Source organism: Gopherus evgoodei, chromosome 6 (genome assembly GCF_007399415.2).
Source record: "Gopherus evgoodei ecotype Sinaloan lineage chromosome 6, rGopEvg1_v1.p, whole genome shotgun sequence".
Lineage (NCBI taxonomy): Eukaryota > Metazoa > Chordata > Testudines > Testudinidae > Gopherus > Gopherus evgoodei.
This window is the reverse complement of record NC_044327.1, coordinates 100,042,795-100,062,685: the sequence shown is the minus strand read 5'-3', so window position 1 is coordinate 100,062,685 and position 19,891 is coordinate 100,042,795. Positions and strand designations below refer to the sequence as shown.

At 42.5% G+C, this 19,891-nt stretch overlaps 1 long non-coding RNA gene across 1 annotated transcript; it reads left to right on the top strand.

Moving 5' to 3' along the window:
• The first annotated feature begins 290 nt into the window (after nt 1-290).
• LOC115653567 lies at nt 291-17,699 on the top strand. Its single transcript, XR_004000947.1, has 4 exons — nt 291-337; nt 7,094-7,099; nt 14,127-14,133; nt 17,688-17,699. It is a non-coding gene; the product is annotated as an uncharacterized LOC115653567 (long non-coding RNA).
• Nucleotides 17,700-19,891: the final 2,192 nt, after the last annotated feature.

Genomic DNA, 19,891 nt, shown 5'->3' with positions numbered 1-19,891 from the left:
TCCTATAAGGCTGCAGAACTTGGCTGACATCAGAATCCAAACATCCTCTGGTCAGTGCAAGCAGAGGCATTCCTCTAATGATTTAACATGATGCAGTATTAAGGTCATGGATAATTCAGACCAATGGGGAGAAACAGAATAAAAAACACTGTTTAAACGCCTTCCATCCGCCCCCAACCCTCCCTTCTTGAGGACTCCTGACCAATTTAACTGCACAATACATATGCCAACAAACTTAAACAAAGCCTTTGTTTAAGTTTGTTAGCATATGCATTGCACTGGTAAAGCCATAAAAAGAATGAATGTCCTCCCTAGCTGTGTTCTGCTCCTTTAAGGAGTGCAGCCCCACTGCCCTTCTGGGGAGGAGGAGGGGGCACGCTAGTTCCAAGTCTTTCTGGTACCCTGTACCTGGTAAAAATCTCTTGCCGGTACTGCATACTGGAGGGTACAGCCCTACTTGCACTCCTGATTACTTCTCTACTGAATTATTATACAGCTGTAAGCGTAGTCCTTGGCTATAAAAAGACAGGCTATACAGATCTCTGATAGCTTAGCTTAGTAAACATATCCAGCTGCCCAAGACCTTGCTGCCTGTGTCTTGATTTTCCAAGAAGTGCTCAATATATAGACTAGTGAGCTAAGAGCTCGAAAAAGAAATATCACTCCTGAGCTACAATCCTGGATCTGATATTGACTTGCTGTGTGATCTTGACTTAACCTTTCTGTGATTCAGTTGCCCAATCTGTAGAATGTGGCCATTTGTGCTTATTTCCCCCTTAGACTTGGAGTTAATATTTATGCAATGTGTGTAGGATGTAAATTGTAAAATTCCACCCTCATCTGTCAGTTCCTCAGGAATCTTCAATAGGACTGACTACAGAAGTGCTATGTGCCCTAATTACTAAGTACACCTATTAATAAAGGCTACAGATCGTCCATTTCTCAAATTCTTGGATTTTCTGGGACAATTACTACCTAGTTATCAAAATAGTTTCCTTCATTCCTTATGGGCAGTAATGTGGTGATTAGGAGGCTTAAACATTTTTTTTTAAATGTTTTCCCAAACTTCCAATCTTATCTGTCTTGCATGCTTTTGTGGTTTGTCCACCCAAATTAGACCATTCTGAAAACAAAAGGAAAACTGGGCCCTTGAGACATTGAAATGAAGTAGCTGATTAGTCTTGAGGTAGCTCTGAAGTAGATAAGCACAACAGATCAGAAATGTACTCAGGACAAAGATAAATCACTTGGAAGGACTATTCCTATAGGACTACAAAGCATCTGACTGGAAATTTGAAAAATATGCTGAGAAATGCTTGGATTAATAAATCAAACAACATGGTTGAGACATGGGCTAAAACTTGTCTGGACTTTTTAGTTTATCGGTTGCACTTGAAAAATGGAGAGTTTGAGCTATGAAGTTCTAGCAAGGGATTTTTATCTTTTTCCTTTTCTTTCAGTGCTCCCTGAGACAGACAGGATGTTTTTCCTTTGAATTATCTAATCAATATTTTCATTTTATTTATTTTCAGATTAATAAAATGCACAGCAATGAAATGGGGTAGCATTTTTTTTGTTTAGCATATACTGTTTAGCAATAGTAATTGATCTGTGTTTGACCACAAAAGTAATATAATAAGCTTTTTTTTCTGAAACCACATTTCCAGTTCCTCACTCACTATTATTATGGTGAAACCACTTTTTGATGAGGACACAGCAGCAAAATGAGGACAGACACATGCAAAGAATTAAGCAGCAGGCCATAACTTTTATTAAACTTTAACCAAGGGGTGGAGTGCTAGCTGCCTATCACCCATATCTCCTATATAAGGAATGTAATTGGTTTCACAGGGCTCCTTAGCATATAACCCATAACAAGAGGTAGGCTCTCCTCAGCCTATCCCACCAGGACTCAGGTCTCTATCTCTTCTAGCACCCTTCTTCTGGTGAGGGAGGCAGAAGGTGCAGCAGGGACCTCAGCCCATGAAGGCCACAATGACTCACCCTATCACATGAGCCCAAAGGCCCAACAGCAAAATCCCAGGTCTTTCACCTTTTGAGAACTGTTCGTTTTGTTTTTTTAAGTGCACTGGAAACTTTCTGCAAGTTGCGATGAATAAACACCACCAGTATCTCAGTAAGGTAGTAAACGCAGTTCTGCTCAACCCCTTGTGGCTTGCAGGTGCTATAAGGAAGACAAATAAACTCCCTGGTCCTCTGCCTATTACCCATGGGAGAAAACATTTTTTCCTGACCCCCTAAACAGGTGACCGGCTAGACTCATAGCATCTATCAGGTTGGGTTCCCATTCCTAATTTGGGCAGCTGGGGTGGGCTGCTGGCAGGGCCGGCTTTAGGCCGATTGGCCCGATTCCCTGGAATCGGACCCTGCTCCTAAGAGGGACCCATGCTTTAGGCGCCTTTTAAAATTAATTAATTATTATTTTTTACTCTCCCAGTGACGGTCTGCTCCTGGGGTCTTTGATGGCATTTCGGTGGTGGGGGGTCCACTCCGGGGGTCTTTGGCGGCATTTTGGCAGTGAGGGGTCCTTTAGTGCTGCAGAAGACCTGGGGCAGACCCCCCACCACCGAAGTGCTGCCGAAGCCCCGGACTGCCACTGTGTATTTGAATCAGGCCCCACAGTTTATAAAGCCGGCCCTGGCTGCTGGAATGGAGCCGAAAGAGGCTCCACATGGTTCTTGCACTGGGCTAAATCCTGGGAGCTGGAGAATGTTCACCAATCAGCACCCCTCACCTCCAGCTAGCCAATGACTTCCAGAGACTCTCTGGGAGAGAAGCTACCTGTTGTCCCTTGGTGAGTGTCTCTCTCCCTCGATACTGGGACTGGCTCCATCAAGTTACTCCACCTGTTGATGTGGTGCGTGGCATTTTAAAATTGCAGATTATTGCTGGCCCTATTGTCTAAATTTTCAATAGTGATTTTGGATGCCTTCATTTTTTGAGTGCCCAATTTGAAACACCTTACTACAGGGGCCAGTTTTAAAAAGTGTCAAACATCCACCTCTGAAAATCAGACCCCTTGGGTGAGCAGCACCCAAAATCACAAGTCACTTTTGAAAATGTTAAGTCATGGAGGACAAGATTTCACTTATAGAAAGTCTGTGGGAATTTTGCTGGGATTTCATCCTGTATATTTAGGTAAATACTTTGCATAATATAAAATCACTTATGCTACTTGAATTCATGTTTTGTTTGAATAAAAGCAACATAACTTATTTTAAAATATGTTATTTTTGTTAAGTTAAAGTAAAATCTGAGTAGCTGTAATTATCATACTGAAGATCAATTTAATTATCCTTAATGCGTGCAACGAAGATAAGGATATAGAGCATGAATTTAGGGTTTTTTTTTTTTTAAAAAAAGAGAGAGAAATGATTTGAGATTCTCTAATTAAGAATAAAACAAGTGTCACTCTACTAGTGCATGTATTGCTTTGCTACCAAACAGGATGAATTATGGAATTTTATTTTCCCATTTATAAATAGAGTGTATGGCACAGAATTTTCCACATCAGAGAGAAGTATATTCTTTGTGTCCTGAGTGTACTGCATGAAGAGACCTCTCTGTGTTAGCTTTGATATATACAGTCTATGGACTAATGGAATAAAAACAAATATTGAAAGGAATGTTTTCAAAAGGATGCTTGTTTACAGCTAAATTATGCCTCCTGCCTGTATGTGTTAGATGGGGAAATGGCTCTGGAAACCACCACCTTCCCATGTACCAGTGTATAATAGTTAGAAATATGATATGGTGTTGGACTAATTTACAAAATACATGGGTAAATGAGAGTCCCATGTGTTCACTACATTCCCTGTATACAGTGTATATGTATTATAGAGAGGCTATATATCGTTCCATAGCTAAGGACGCATCAGCTTCCATTGTAAATGTTCTTTGTAGGCCCTGATTCAGCAAAGTGCTTAAGCACCTTAAACACATGTTTAATCCCATCTCTATTCAGCAAAGCACATGGTTAAGCCCCACTGAAATGAGACTTTGGCACATGCTTGTTTTTTGGTTTACTCCCTTTATAGCAATGGTTTGCATGAATATTGCTAACGTATTGAACCATGAATGTGAAATTTTCAGAGTGATAGTTGTAGTGATCAATTCTTGAACAGTCCACTGACTGAAGTTTATTTGCACAAAATATTTGTAGTATGACTCTGAACAGCAAAGAAACCTGGAAATGTCACCAGTCTGTGGATAATCTATGAACAAAAAAGGGCTGAGCCATTAGAATAAATTGCTCATAATTTCTGCCTTCCACCAGCTCTACAGACAAGTTAAAATAAAATTGTCAGTAGAAGTCAAAGTACTGTCCTTTTCATATTACAGTAAGAAGAAGACTTCTCATGTATGTTATCTCTTCAACTTGCTGCTTTGCTCAGACATGTTAAGGAAAATGTTGTGGCTTAATTACACAGCAGGTGGGGTTTGCATATCACATAGCTGTAGAAGCCTCAATCTATACAAAGCCACAATATTCCAAGTTACCTTAATGGAGACATGGGGGAAAAAAGACTGTTGTTGCTTTCTTGCCATCTGCTCCATATACTATAGATATCCTTATAACAGGGAGCTAATGTCACCACTTAAAATCTCTAGCTATACTTTCTTTAAATACTTTCAATCAAATGAATACGTAAGACACAATTAAAGTTGCATACTCCATTATTTACATCTTATATTTTTCTTTTATTGCATTGAATTTTGTGCTCACAAAAGTGGCTCTGTATGGCGCTGCAGATCTTTCAGTTGCAGTGGAGTGGGAATGGTGCAGACTTCCCTACAAAGTTCTGCCAATATGCCAAGCAGTGGCAACATCTCTGCTGTTCCATGCAAATGCTACTAATCTTGATAAATGCATGTATAGGTCTTTACGAGCCTAATATATAATTACATAGGAATTTGTTATCATAGCACTGTACAAATATTTATTTTATGATGTCAGCCTATGTTGAGATCACCACATTTGTGTTCATTTCTAACCTAACCTACGTTTGAACTGAGGTTTCCAAAACTGAAGAGCCAAGATTTATGCACACTTTAGGCACCATAACTCTTTTCCTCCTGACTTTTCTGACCTAGACTCTTATCCCATCAGCTTCACCATTAATGCCATCATTGATGTCTCATTTGTCTGTTCCTTGCATTCTCTGTACCTTTTTCCATGCCACCTCTCACCTCCATACATGGACGGTCCTCTCTACTCTTGTCTGTAACACCAGTGCCTTCTCTCTTTAATTAGGCCCCATGTGACGATGCTGCCTGTGGGAGCCAGCTGAGGTGACTCAATTAGGGTGAACTGCAGACAGAACGGGGCAGACAAACCTGAAAAGCTGGTGGATATTCCAGAACTTAGATTTACAAAGGCAGCACAAAACAGCTTCTGTATTACCTCACTGGTTACTCAGAAATACAAACAATGCAGTTTCCTTAAAGTGCCCAGTCTCTGTCCAGACACACATTAGATATGATGATGATTACTGAAAATCTTATTTCATCATATAAAAGAAAAGGTTCTTCTGATCCCAAAGGACCAGCCACACACCCAAATCAATATAAAACTTAGATCTTACCCCCCCAAAAAATAATTGGTTACAAGTGTGCAAACTAAACTAAAATTTATTTTAAAAAGAAAAGAGATTTGAATTCAATTCTTGAGGTTCAGATACATAGCAGAGAGGAACTTGTAGTTGCCAAAAGAACTTTTAGAAATAGTCCATCGGTTATAGTCCAATGTCCATATTCAGAGTGACTCCAGTCACTGACTGGAATCTCAATCCTTATCGCTTAAGGTTTCCCACTCTTGAAACCCAAAGCAGATCTGGGATGAGGAAGGATCGTGTTCCAGGGTCTTTATACATTTACAGCAGCCTTTTGGCCTGAGAAAACAATAGGCTTAACTTTCCTTCTCCCAAACATCATGGCGATTAGCATGGGGTATTTTATCCGTTAACAGTTCGGATACAGGCTACTGCAATCTTCAAAGAAAACTATGGACAATAATACTATTTCACTCAAGTGTTTTCCTAAATATTAATACTTCTTTTTTGATCTTCGAATCAAAGCCATAGTAATAGACAAGACTTGTTTGCTTACATCACAAGACCTGAGCAAACAGCTACCCTTCTATCTCTAACAATTCAGGCTTGCATTTCAAAGCTCTATTCATTTACATATCTTCCTAACCAGTCTTTAAAGTTCGGCCATGGATCATGTCAGTCTGTGAGTTAATTAACTCTTTCTGGCCCTGTGTCACACCCCAATAACATAACATCACACCCCAATTCAGCAAGGTACTTAAGCACATGTGCAGTCCCATAGATTTCAATTACTTTCAATGGGACTATGCATGCATGTATTTTAAGTACCTTGCTGAATCAGGTTTTATTCCTCCTGAAATATCACCTCTTTGTCTGTCTGCCTTTGTTAGATATGCTTAACCAAAAAAATCCAGACCCACCATCCCTTTAACTGAATAATTGCATGACCAGGTTGTAACCTTCACTCCCCCATGCATCGTGCCACCTATGAAGTTTAGACTTTAAGTTCTTTAGGGCAGAGACTGTGTCTTCCTATATGTTCTGTGAAATACCTCGCACACTATAAAATATAAAATAATAAAAGGCTTTTCAAAAAATAATAAAGCTATATCTAGAATTTACTGAATTTACTACAAGATACTGAACAACATCAACTCCTGCTTTATCTTGCAGGACTGGCCCCAGACAGAGAAACCTGACAAAACCTAGAGCAGGTCATGGAGGCAGTGGTGGTAGGCACAGGTGCCAACGTATCCAGGCGCTGGTGGGTGCTTGACCTCCCGCCCCGCCCCATTCCAACCCCTTCACCAAAGTCCCAGCCCCAACTCCACTCCATCCCTATTGGACTCCTTCCCCCAAATCCCCGCCCCAGCCCTGCCTCTTCCTTGCCTCCTCCCTGGGCGTGCTGCATTCTCGCTCCTCCCAACTCCCTCTCACCACTTGTTATGTCGCCAAACAGCTGTTTCATGGTGGCAAGTGCTGGGCGGACAAGTGGGGACCCAGCGTGCTCAGGGGAGGAGGCAGAGGTGAGGTCAGGAGGTTGGCTGCCGTTGGGTGCAGAGCACCCACCAATTTTTCCCCGTGGGTGCTCCAGCCCCAGAGCACCCGTGAAGTCGGCAGCTATGGTAGTAGGAAGTAGGTTTTAAGGCAGGATTTGAAGGAGAGAGAAATGGGAGATTTCCAAGTGGAGGACTGCACTGTGAATGAAAGGGGAAGCTGCCTGTGCTCTTCCTATTTCTCTCTTCTTCCTGGTCCTTCTACCTCCTTCCCTACTCTCAGCAAGACATAGTAGGAGGAAATCAAGGCAGAGACGCAGGTAAGGACACCTTGGAAGTGATAACAAGAAATATGCAGTAAGTAACAGAAACCCACCAGAGAGGTGCAATCAAGGCCAAGAAGTGGGGGGAGTAAGATGACTTTAGAAGCAGTGAGTAGACTGAAGAGGCAGGAGCAGTGAAAAGCAGGGAAGATGGAGAGGAGAAGGTTTAAAGTGTTCAAAGCAAGCAATAGCCAAGGAGTGAACATGAGTGAGCGCTTACAGATGGAAGGCGCTGATTACAAATGACACTAAAGAGGAAAAAGTATTGTAATTTGACCAAGGACTCAGGATAGGGGAATGTAGGATGTTATATGTAGTATGTATATTTTAGGTGTTGGGACGTGTGAAAAGATGCCTGTTTGTCTGTCAGGAAGGGAGAACAGCCTGGTGAAAAGCTAAGCCACCAACCAGATCAGATAAACACCTGGTCAGCAGTTCAATTGGGGTGCCCAACCTATCGCCCGTGGGCCAGATACAGCCCACCAGAGCATTTCATAAGGCCCACAACTTGCTTCATTGCAATACACCAATGGCTGTTTCATTCATGTTTTGTTGTCATGTTTGCATCATTTTAGTTTACAAAAGTGTGTAAATAGATAATATTGTACATAGGTTGTTGCTATCTAAATAGATATGAAACAAGCTGAACTTAAAATATAAACCAATACAGGTGACTTTAAATCATACTAAAATATGTAGAATCTGCTTGGGCCACACAAGGTTGTGCTTAGGTTTATGTGGCCCTCCTGTGTAATAAGGTTGGGCGCCACTGAATTACATGAACAACTGGGTCAGTTCAATCAGGTGAACATCTTGATCAGTAACCTGATCAGGTAAACAGCTTGGTCTGCAGTCCAATCAGGTAAACAATTAAATTAGCAAACTATTCTTAGTGTTAGGCTGAAAAGTGTTTATACAATATATAATGAATAACTTTGTAACAACCTATTTAAGGCGAGCACCTGACTGTGATGTGCATTTGCATTTAACCCATTTAGCCCATTTAACCTGCTGTGTCCTGTTGCGGTGGACTGATCACTCACTGAAGCAGCAAATAAACAACATAGTTCTTCAGCTCAAGAGTCTGTGAACCTGTGCATTCTGGGTAGCGGGGAGTGAAGTGTGAAAGATGACACTGAAGTTGCATACTCAGGAGATGACAGGAAGGATGGTGGACCTGTCAGTGATGATAGATGAGGGAAGCAGAGGAGAAGGATTAGGAGAGAAGACAGAGTGAAATGTGTTTTGGAGAGAATGAATGATACTCAGTTGGATCTAATCCAAGCAAACTGGACGATGAGAGGGCACCCTTGCTTTGTATAGTTTAAAAACCCTCCCACAAAGCATTCAGAAAATCCAGAGTTTGAACATTCATGAAAGGAAACCACACCCTCAAGGCTCAGCAAATGTCAATAATACTTGGAATCACTTTAGTAGTTCAGTTTGTTTAATAACATAGCCCTTGTCCCATTGGCACTGCCTTCCTTGGAAAGGCAAACCAAAATAAGTACTTTGTAAAGATTTATTTTTGATCAGTTCCCTCTATTCCAGGAATGTCAGCATTATGGATTAGTAGGGGCCTATGAAAACATACCTTGATTAGAACCATGTTTCCTTAAAATAAGATTTTGGAGATTGTAGTCTTGGTTATTTTTGTTACGGACTTTTTTTTGTGTGTGTGATAGTTTAGTTTACTGATGACTTTTTAAAGCAGGCAATATCTTATCAACAAAATGTGATAGGACCCTGAAATTTATCAGCATTGAAATAATCAAATCTTTCAATAGTTAGCAAAATTGAAAAAGCAAGTGGTATAATTCTCTAAGGCATATATAGTAGACTAGTTCCTAGTTTTTTAAAAACTCATGATAGAAAGTATTTTATTTGGGCTGGATCCCAGGCACAAATTAGAACAGTTTGAGGGCTACTCTAACTTGTGCAGGCTGCCTCTGGCCCCAGAGGATCAATATAGCAGCTGGGGATTGTCTTGGCATAAGGGTGGCCTGGCTATGTTTTACAGTGTTCTGTCAAAATGAAGGTTGTTGGCAGGGGTGAAAGTAATATAAAATTCTTACTGGTACGGGGGCCCGGAGTAGGCCCCTGGAAAGGCCAGGGCTTTGGACGGAAGGGGCGGGGCTGGGGGTCAGCCTCCCCCAGCAGACTGTTTGTGCTACCTGGCTCGTGCTGCCTGGGGTTCCGGCTGCTGCGGCGGCAGCGGCCTGGAGCCGTGGGCCCATTAATTGCCGACCCTGGGGCAGCTGCCTCTTCTGCCCCCCCCCATCAGCAGTCTGGTGGGAGGCAATAATATTAAAATGCTGCAGCAGCGCTTTAACATAGTTGCCCCTTTTGACCTTCCCCCCAAGTCAGCGGCCCTGCTGGGAGTCAGCGCCCTGCCCGTAGGGACCCTACCGGCAAGGCCACTGATGAGGGTATGGGGGGGGCAAAAGGGGCAGCAAAGTATTTTATTTTATTTTATTTTAAGGAGGGTCCTTAAAGTGCTGTCACAGCAAAGGACCCTCCTTAAAGCACTGCCACGGCGGTACTTTAACGTTGCTGCATACGGGCCGGTACCGGCTTCTTACCGGTACACCATACTGGCCTGTACCAGCCCACTTTCACCCCTGGTTGTTGGTCTAAGTACTATACTCATAGTTACCTTCCTGTTTATCGCTAACATCACAACCTGCTATGAAGAGTTGAAAGATGCTCGGTGAAGGCAAGAATCTAGAACTAGCTGCACTGGGAAAATGGTGCTAGTGGAAAAATTTGAAGAGGTTGATGTGAAATGGTGCAAAGGACAGGTAAGGAAGATAGCATTGATACAAACTAATGTTCACTTGTACATGTTGTACTTTTGACCACCATGAAAAGCCAAATCTCTGTGTGCTTTGTGCAGCTCTGTCTAAATCAAACATCTCTTGGTTGCATTACCTTTTGCTGTTTCTGGAGGATTTCTGCTATTGACTCCTCAGAACTCATTTTGACATTTCTCTTTGAGGGGCTACATGCTTTTGAGCTGCCCTTTTCCTCCTCAGTTGTATTTTGCAAGTTCTGTGTGTCAGGCTTGAAACAGCACGTTGTTTTAAATCAGCATCACCAACAATAACCTTGCCCACTACTGTGATTCCATCCTCCCTTCATACTTGCCTTAATAAGGAATATAGTTGGGCTATGGAATCTTCGTTTAACTTAGTGCCACCCAGGAGAGTTTCCCTGCCTAGTGCTCATAAAACTGACTTGCCTTCACCAACTGCTCTGTATTTTCACTTAACAACCAGTACTGGAATGCAGTGAGATGCCATTGTCAGGTGAATATCCTGATCACTTGCTAGAATGCAGCTGCTCTTGGATGCCATTCACACCCCTCATTTAACTTTGATATGGACTGAATATATGAAATACACAAGCATCTTTTCTTCATATTATTGATGCTATGACAGCCTTGGCTTTTTCTGTTTTAGTGAATATTAGATTTCCCTCACCCCCACTTATAGCTTTTAAAAAAGGTTCCTATCCTTGGCTGTAGTCACCTCTGCCATTAATTAAAAATAATCTCATAACTAAACAAACTAAGGCAGCTTCTCTTCACCCCAGTGTAACAATCAGTTACGAGAACAGAGCCAAATGACCCTCCGCCTTGCCCCCAAATGGCAGCCTTTCTCATAGCTCTTCATAGTTGTTAGGCTGGGGCATTGGCACTCAGCCTAGGTCCCAATCCTACTAGTGCTTGGAGGTTCTGTTTAAAGTCACTCACATCCCCACATAGAGTCCTGGGCAGTTAGAAGGTACTTTTGCGGAACCATTGGTCCCAGGCCTGGCCCCTTGTTACTAAGCTAAGGCTGTTGCTTTTTTGGCAATGAAATATTTACAAGCAGGCTAGATTTTGCCATCACAAAAGACAGTAAAACATTAATCCTGTCTTTTTGTGCTGTCAGACTAGTTGAATGCAGCTGTTATATACTTTAGAGCACCGTTGATATAAGGAGCAAACATTAACTCTCCTATTTGCTCAGTCACAAGGCATTTTCTTTGTCAGTTTATATAACATTTGCTATTGGTGTCCTGACATTCATCTGAATTCCACAGTGGCTCATGTTCTCTTTTGTATGCTTGTCATTTTGAAGACTGTGTAGATTTTTTTATTGACTTGTTCGTCCTAAAGAAGCCTTGGCAAAATCACAGCTAATTTAATATTTCTTGCCAGTGCTTTGGTCCTGAAGTGCAGTAACGTCTACTTATTCAGTCTGAACCACAATGGTTCAAAGAGCTGATTTTTATGGTCACAGTCTTAAACTCCACTTTCTTACACCATCAGGGTCATGTATCCTTCTCTGATTTTGTTCCACATTGCTCTGCTCCATCATCCATCAATACGGATTTCCTGTGCCTTCTATCAAGAGCTTATACCGAGGGGGATGGTCTTTTAGCTTATTTGCTCCATTTTGTTTGAATGAGTCTGGGAATGGGAAGGGTTGCTTCTTGTCTAAATTCTAGAGGTCTATTAAGAATGTTTTAAGTTATGAAGTTCAGAAGGCTAGAGCCAACTGTATGTCTTTTGGGGTCCCAGGGATAGAATCCTGTTCGTTCACTTACAGCAAGGATGTGCCAAATGGTTTCAAACAAAACCAGCCATATGCCATGAATTCACATAAATGCTTCTCCAAAAGTCAGTGTGGTCTGCTACAAACAACTCACTCACTGATGTCCAGCAATACTCTAGAATAGTTTCCTAACACACTTGGCAAATTTTGCTGGGCTGGCTACAGGGGGATTTGTACCTGGAGGAATCTAAAAACAGTTGTCAGCCTGAATCTGGCAGATGTTGCCACACCTGCTGGGATGATCACACTTTGAGAATCTCAGCAAAGAAGGCATAGTGAAGTAGACAGTAGGAGGGATGCCTGTATAATGTAGGGGGGAAGGGATAGGTGAGTAAAAGGAAACCTGGGGTGGCACCTACTAATGGGAACCAGTGCTCAGAGACTTGATTGTAGTGGCAAGACTTAAGGGGATCAGGGTCAAGTCTCAGACTAGGAAAATCAGGATATAGATAATACCATGACTAGTGCCTTCAAAATATCAGAGAGAGGCAAAGAAGAAAGAAGTTGAGAGGGCTGGGGGAAGGAGGCAATCAAATGGTTCTGAGATGGGTAGCAACAGGTGAAGATCTCAATGGGTTCTAAAATGCCTGATCCGAAGTAAAGCTCTTGCTGGAGCACTTACCCTATCCATAAACATATGACCAACTGAAACCTACAGAAGCAAGGGTAGGAAAAGCTAAGGCTGATGCTCAGTTCATTAGTCTGCAGCACTGGTCCCCTACCCTCTCCAAATCCCTCTTCCAAATGCACTGTGGGAGTGTGCACATCCCAGTTCTGACATGCCAGCAATGAAGTGCTGCAGCTCTGCTTGATGAATCCAGCTTCTAGTAACCCACAGCTTAATGGACAAGATGTTCAAAAACACTCAGCACTGCAATCTGGGGCCAGGTTTTTAAAAGAGCTCAGCTCCCATTTAGGCATCTTAATAAAGGCAAGACTTTCAAAAGTGCTCAGCTCCTAGTGTGATGCTTTTATGGCTATATTTTCAAAATAATTAGCACTCAGCCTGCTGAGCTCTTGAAAATCTGGCCTGAGTGGCAGGGGCTGAGCCCTTCTGAAATGTGACTGTCTAAATTGTCATCTCAGTTGTTTGTATAGATTATATATGCCTCTGGGCTGAGTCCTTGCCTCCATGTTCTGTCATCTTCAGCTTTCTCTCAGTGGGAGTTTGTGGCACACACATTGCCTTGTTTAAACAGAGGGAGGATGGTTTATTTTATACAAAACAATGAGAGAGCATCTGACTAAGTAATACACGATATTTGGGCAGTGCCTGTGGGTGCAGGGCCAGAGGGGGAGAAAGAAAGCAAATGAACTTTGAAAATAACTTATAGACTGTTATGCTTGTCCCTGTCTCATGGCCCATAATGGGAAAGGACCATTTTCTTTTGCTATCTGTAACTCAAACTATTATTTGTATAGTTCCCTATCTGAGACAGGGACCACAAAATGTCCATTGTCTCTAATGGGCCAAGTATTTCACCCACAGTGTGAGACAGTTCTCATGCCTCTCTCCTCCATAGCTTACAATCTTGGTAAACAAGACAGACTTGATGGGACAGAAAACAGAAATACCATACAAAGAGAAATGATTGGCCCAGCCTCATGTAGTGGGTCAATGGAAGAGTTGGGAGTACAATGTCCCTTCATGTAACAATGATTAAATGAGGTGCATCTCTCAAAGATTTTCCATCTCTGAGAGGTATTTTTTAATTCTGTTCCTATGCAGACAAGTGATCAGAATCAGGGCCGACTCTAGCCATTTCGTCGCCCCAAGCACGGCGGCACGCCGCAGGGGGCGCTCTGCCGCTCGCCGGTCCCGCTGCTCGGGTGGACCTCCCGCAGGTGTTCCTGCGGAGGGTCCACTGGTCCCGCGGCTCCGGCGGACCTCCTGCAGGTGTGCCTGCAGATGCTCCACTGGAGCCGCGGGACCAGCGGACCCTCTGCAGGAAGCCTGCGGGAGGTCCACCGGAGCCACCTGCCTCCCTCCCGGCAACTGGCAGAGCGCCCCCCATGGCATGCCGCCCCAAGCACGCGCTTGGCGCGCTGGGGCCTGGAACCAGCCCTGATCAGAATAAATGTGCATAATGAATATTATGGATCCAATCAGATGTATAATGAGTTGTCTAAAAGTGCTGATGTATTGGCAAAGGTGAGAGAATCATGCATGGCTAATGCAGTGCATTAATAGATCAGCTATTCAAGGTGCAGTGCAAGGATCATCATTAGGGATGCATATTGCATGCATGATGCTTCTATATTTGGCTTAGTCCATTCTATGGGGCACTCGGGCATCTAGTGCAAACAGATACAACAGCTTTTCAGCAAAAAGCTACTCATATTCACTGAGTTCCCAAATATGCAATTGTTACATCTACGTTGCACACCTCTTGTGGTGGCACATAAGGTCTGTGTAGCAACATGCCACAGTGAAAAGCAGGCTACATCTACACTGCAGTGTGTAGCTACATGTGTCAGCAAAAGGCTCTGGCAGAGGGAAGGCAGCAGGGAAAGGCTCAGCAGCGGAGAGCTGCCTTTCCCCATTGCTGGAGTCTTTCACTGAGGTGTGGAAAGGCTCTGGCAGCTCTCAGCTCCCGGAGTCTTTCCCTGACGCAAGGAACCTGCTGGAGGTTTTCCTCACCACAGGGTCTACCCTGCTTTTTATACCCACGCTAGGGGTATGTGTAGTATATGTACTCTGCACACTCATTTTGGCAGTGTTTACATGTAGGTGTACCCTAAATGTAAGGGGAAAACTATTCATAGTCAGAGAGGTTACTTCCCTTATGAACTTGAAGGCTATTGGGCTAAGACCACTGCCTATCATGCAGACAAGTGCCGTCTCATTGTTTCCTTCTATCCCCTCCCCTCCCACCGTCAGTCTGCTGATGTCTATCTGTTGTCTCTTGTTTCATACTTAGATTGTAAACCATTTTGGGGCAGCAACCCTCTTTTTATTCAGTATTTGTATAGCAGCTAGCACAATGCAGTCTTGATCCAGGACTAATGCTGCAGGCACTACAGTAAAACAGATAATTAATAATAGTAATGATCCTTGCACTTTAGCCAATGGAAAAACATAAAATAATAAGCCTATAAAACCCCAGAAGTTACAGCTATGTGTGATTTTAACACTAGGCCAGATTCTCTCCTCAGTTACTTCTCTTGCAACCCAGTGATTTTTGAGGGTGTAACTGAAGGCTGACCTTGGCCCACAGTATATAATTTCGGGGTTTGGGAATTTTGGGGGGTAGATTTATTTTTTTTAGAGTGCTGCTACCAACTTTTTTGTTTTTATTTAAGAAATATCTTGAGAATTTTTAAGTCTCTAATTATGATTTTATTCAAAGATATTTTAAATATTTTTCCCTTGGTTAAATATTTTGCTACGGGGCAGAAATCTGTGGGAATGTTTGTCGTGCCTTAATTAAAAATGCAGTTAGTTTTTTTTCAATTAATAAACAAATCACCAGGGTTTGTTTGCTTAAATGCCAGATATTTAAGGCAAGTGTATACTTATCTCAAACTTACTGACTTATTGAGTTAGAATGAAGTCATGTAATTGTATTGAATGGCAGTGTGCAGCCCTACATGCTGAATAGTAAGTGCTTATGCTAAAGGCTAATCACTGAGGCATGAGTCACCTGGCAGCACTCTTGCCTTAGAGGCAGACGTCGTGATGTCACATCCCACAGCAAGACTTGGGTTCAGGCTGAATATTAAAATGGCAGTGCGCCAGTAGTAGAATGCTGTCCTCTTGGAAGGGCTGTCATTTAGATGAGATGCCAACCCCTAAATCCCAGCATGATACCTTAGTAGGCTCCTGGAACTGCTTTCCAAAGAGGTCATGCTGTACTCCTTTGATTTTTACTTGATTTTTTTTGCCTTGCTTTCCAGCTCTACATTGCTGCACCTCCTGCTTCTCTGTGACAAGTGATTTCTCCAGATCCCTCTCCTCAGCCCCCATCTTTAGGCTGCCCCTCTTCTTTATCCAAACAGACTTCTAATAGTTGAGTGCAAGTGGCACTTTGGAAGATCAGGTCCTTGCTTACATTGATTTGACTTTAGTCACTCCAAATTGTGCTCTTATAGTTGACGGCCTGTGTTTTCATAAACCATGAATGTGCAAGGGAGATCATGTGCCTCTGGTCTTTTCCCATTATCGTTCCTAGGTGATAATCCTTCAAATAGACATACCCTCACATTAGTGACAGGTGGTAGCAGTCCCTTTTGATTTCTCCGGGGCAAGACTGAAGACTTATAATTAATTGTTTAATCGATTCTTGTTGCTCTAATTTTCTTTTAATTACGTGAATGTTCTCCTCTGAACTCAAGGTAGCATGCAGGCTCAGTGAGTTTACCTGCGAGGCATGGTTTCCCAAGTGGAGCTTTGGCTGCAGAGCCTATTCTGGAACGTCAATAGTTCTTCAGCTTGGCATTAATAAGTTGTGCAAAATGTGAGAGTCAGGGTGCATTCCGAAAGTTCAGAATCAGTATTCAGAAAGTGACTGGCATGCAGCATATCCCACGCACACATCTCATTTGCAGAATTTGATAAAAATGTTCTCGTCCTGCTTCTTCAGCTCCCATGAAATATTTTACATTTTTTCCCATGCCTGTTGCATTTGAAGTTTCTTTTTACTTTTGTATGTTAGACCAGGATGGTGTAGTGGCTATGAAAGGAATTCAGGGAGGTGCCTAATTACTTCACAGGTATTTGTGCTGGCTTGCTGACAACTACCCATTAATGTGCTAAAAATGTTCTTTTGTGCAAACGTTTATAACAGGAAAGAAAATGTGTGTGCAGGTGCCACTTCCCATGTTTGGCCATCTCTGGCCTTGCCTGCACTAGAAAGTTGTATTATTTATGCTAAAAGTGGTACAAGCCCCCCTAATATAGATGCACTTATATCTGTATATAGGTGCTTTATACCGGTTTAGCTCTTCTCATAAGTTCCAGTGCACACTTGGAAGGCTTTGCTGGTATAGCTATGCCAGTGTACTATATCACCAAAGCAGCCCTAGTTGGGATGTGCTTTTGCCAATAAGGCTTCTTCCAGGGCCATTCACCTCCAAGCTCTGTGCAAAATAAGCTAGCTATACTAGCAAAAGCTGTTTTGCCAGAATAACTTCATCTATGCTAAGGCCTTTTGCCAACACAGCTGTGTCAGTTACAAACTGCACCTCATCACACCACTGACCAACATAGCTATGTCTGCAAAAGCTTGTAGTGTAGACCTGAGCTTACTATATTGGAATAAGATACTTTTTTTTAGTGGTATTACAGCTTCCATATAGAACTTCAACAGGTAGAACTATTTGATTAAAAATCACATCCTTAAAATAATCAACAATGAGTCCGGTGGCACCTTAAAGACTAACAGATGTATAGGAGCATGTCTGAAGAAGTGGGTATTCACCCACGAAAGCTCATGCTCCAATACATCTGTTAGTCTATAAGGTGCCACAGGACTCATTGTTGCTTTTTACAGATCCAGACTAACATGGCTACCCCTCTGATCCTCAAAATAGTTACACCAGTAAAACTTAAGTGTAAACCACCCCTAAGGCAGGGGGTGAACCAGGAACCACCCCACCCCTATTCTTTGGCTTGGTCTATACAGAAAAGTTAGGTCAGCATAACTACATTGGCCAGGGGTATGAAAAAACCACATCATGACCAGCTTAGCTAAGCTGACAAACCCCCAATGTAGCAGCAGCTATGTTGATGGAAGAGGACTTCTGTCAACTTAGCTAGCACCGTTCGTGTGTGTGTGTGTGTGTGTGTGTGTGTGTGTGTGTGTGTGTGTGTGTGTGTGTGAGAGAGAGAGAGAGAGAGATCCTATCCTGATGGAAACATTCCTGTCTGTAGGCTGAGTCTGCACTAGAGGACTATGTTGGCATAGCTATGGTATAGTCTCTGTAGTGTAGCCACAGCTGAGTCTGCACTAGAGGACTATGTTGGCATAGCTATGGTATAGTCTCTGTAGTGTAGCCACAGCTTTTTTCAAGTAACTAGCAGCCATGGTGTGTTAGCAAGGAGCAGGGCCTGTGCTTTATACCTATAGCTGGTCATTTTACTGGCATTCATGTGGCTGTGAGGGAAGTGTGAGAAGCAAGCTCTTTTGCAGAGTCCCTTCCCGCCACCCTTTTGTATCCACTCTGGGGTGAGATAATTGGCCCCATAGTTATTTTTGAAATCAGAAATTGTGGGTTAGATTTTGCTCTCAAGTAAAGTATTGTGAAAAATGCAGCATTAGCCTTCCACTGCTGTATGTAGGGGCTGAAATCCACTCCGTTACATCAAGGCATGCATTAATTTGAATCACATCTGTAGCCACCTGGAGTGTTGAGAAGTGCTTTGAGTGACACTAGAATACAATGTTGCAGCTTAATGTGACTGAAATATTCAGCCACATTGTTTGATACTGTGGATTTGTGTGTATAGTTTATAATACAGAAATGTGTAATTCCCCCTCCCCACCGCATAGGAAATCTTGGCCAGGCCATCATCTACCCCCCTTGGATAGCCGATAGCCACTTCATAGGGACTGTTCAAATTATAATTTTGGCATTTACAGTAACTTGCTTGTATGCATCAAGACACCTATGACACCATAGAAACAATTTATTACTAATTATTAGTTACTACACTGTTTTTATTTGGCTATCAAAAAAGTGACTAACCAGCAGCATTCCATTCAATATGTACTAATTTTGGTAGGTTGAAACAAAAAGAGTCACAACAGGAGCAGGATTTTAGACTAGATAATAAGCAGTATGTTATGCACAGCACTCTTTTTAGGAATTTCCCTCACACACGGCTCTTTCTCGATAGCTTTGGCTTTTCTTCAGACAAATCACTATGAAGTTTTCTGACAAGAGAGATGTCTGCAGTGCCTGGGAAGTCAGGAGGCTCCTCTTTCTCAGTGAGACATCTTGTATCCTGAATAGGTCACTTTGCTATGATGCTGCTATGTGGGGTCTTCCGGGTTTGGCACACCTCAGAAAGACTATCTCCATTTTGGCCTCAATATGGCTGAATAATAGTTTTTCTAAGCGTGAAGGTGTTCCCAAAGGAAAATAGTAGATGTTGATTGGTGGAGGAGAAGAGACCTGTTAGATATGCCAGGGATCTCTAAACTACACAAAGTAGTTAACTAGGCCTTCCATAACTACTTACTGTCCAGTTAATAAAATCTCGAGCTGTATTGCATGGCACATGAACTACCTCTGAGAGACTGAGTGTTTTCTCAAAAGCAAACAGTTATCAATAGATAACGTGAACTCCTGTGCTTTGCAGAGGTTTTTAAGGGGTTGTTCTTTAGCTGCAGATTTTGAAATGTTTCTACAGGCTGGTGTTTGTGTTGTATTTAGGAAGAGGGGAGTTTCATGTAGGGAAGCCAGCTCTGTCAAGCTATGTGAAATTAATAAGACACTTACCTGGTACGTTGGTAGTTTTTAAAAATAATAATTTAAAGTATTTTTATTTTCATCACTCTTTTGAATCTGAAATGTATCACATTGCCTTTTTACATGTATGGCCTGAATAAATCACTGTTGTAGAACTACCTATGAGGGACAGTCTGTCCTATCTATAGCTTGGTGCTTGTATGGGGCCTGCTCGAGTGTCTCTTAAAGTCAATGGGAGCCTTTCCATTGACTTCAGTAAGCATTAAACCAGACTGATGGTTCTCATCACCTCAATACCTGAGTGCCTGACAGCCCCGGTTTTTCTTTTCTCATTATAGAGCAGTGCATTGAAGCGTTAGTTCGATTTCTAATATGGACAGGATGACTACAGGGCTGCACACAGCCCAGTATAGCAGACCCACTGCTGGTCTGCTGCATGGGTAACTGGGAGTCCTGGAGAGAGTGTGCAGAGGGATTTCATGTGG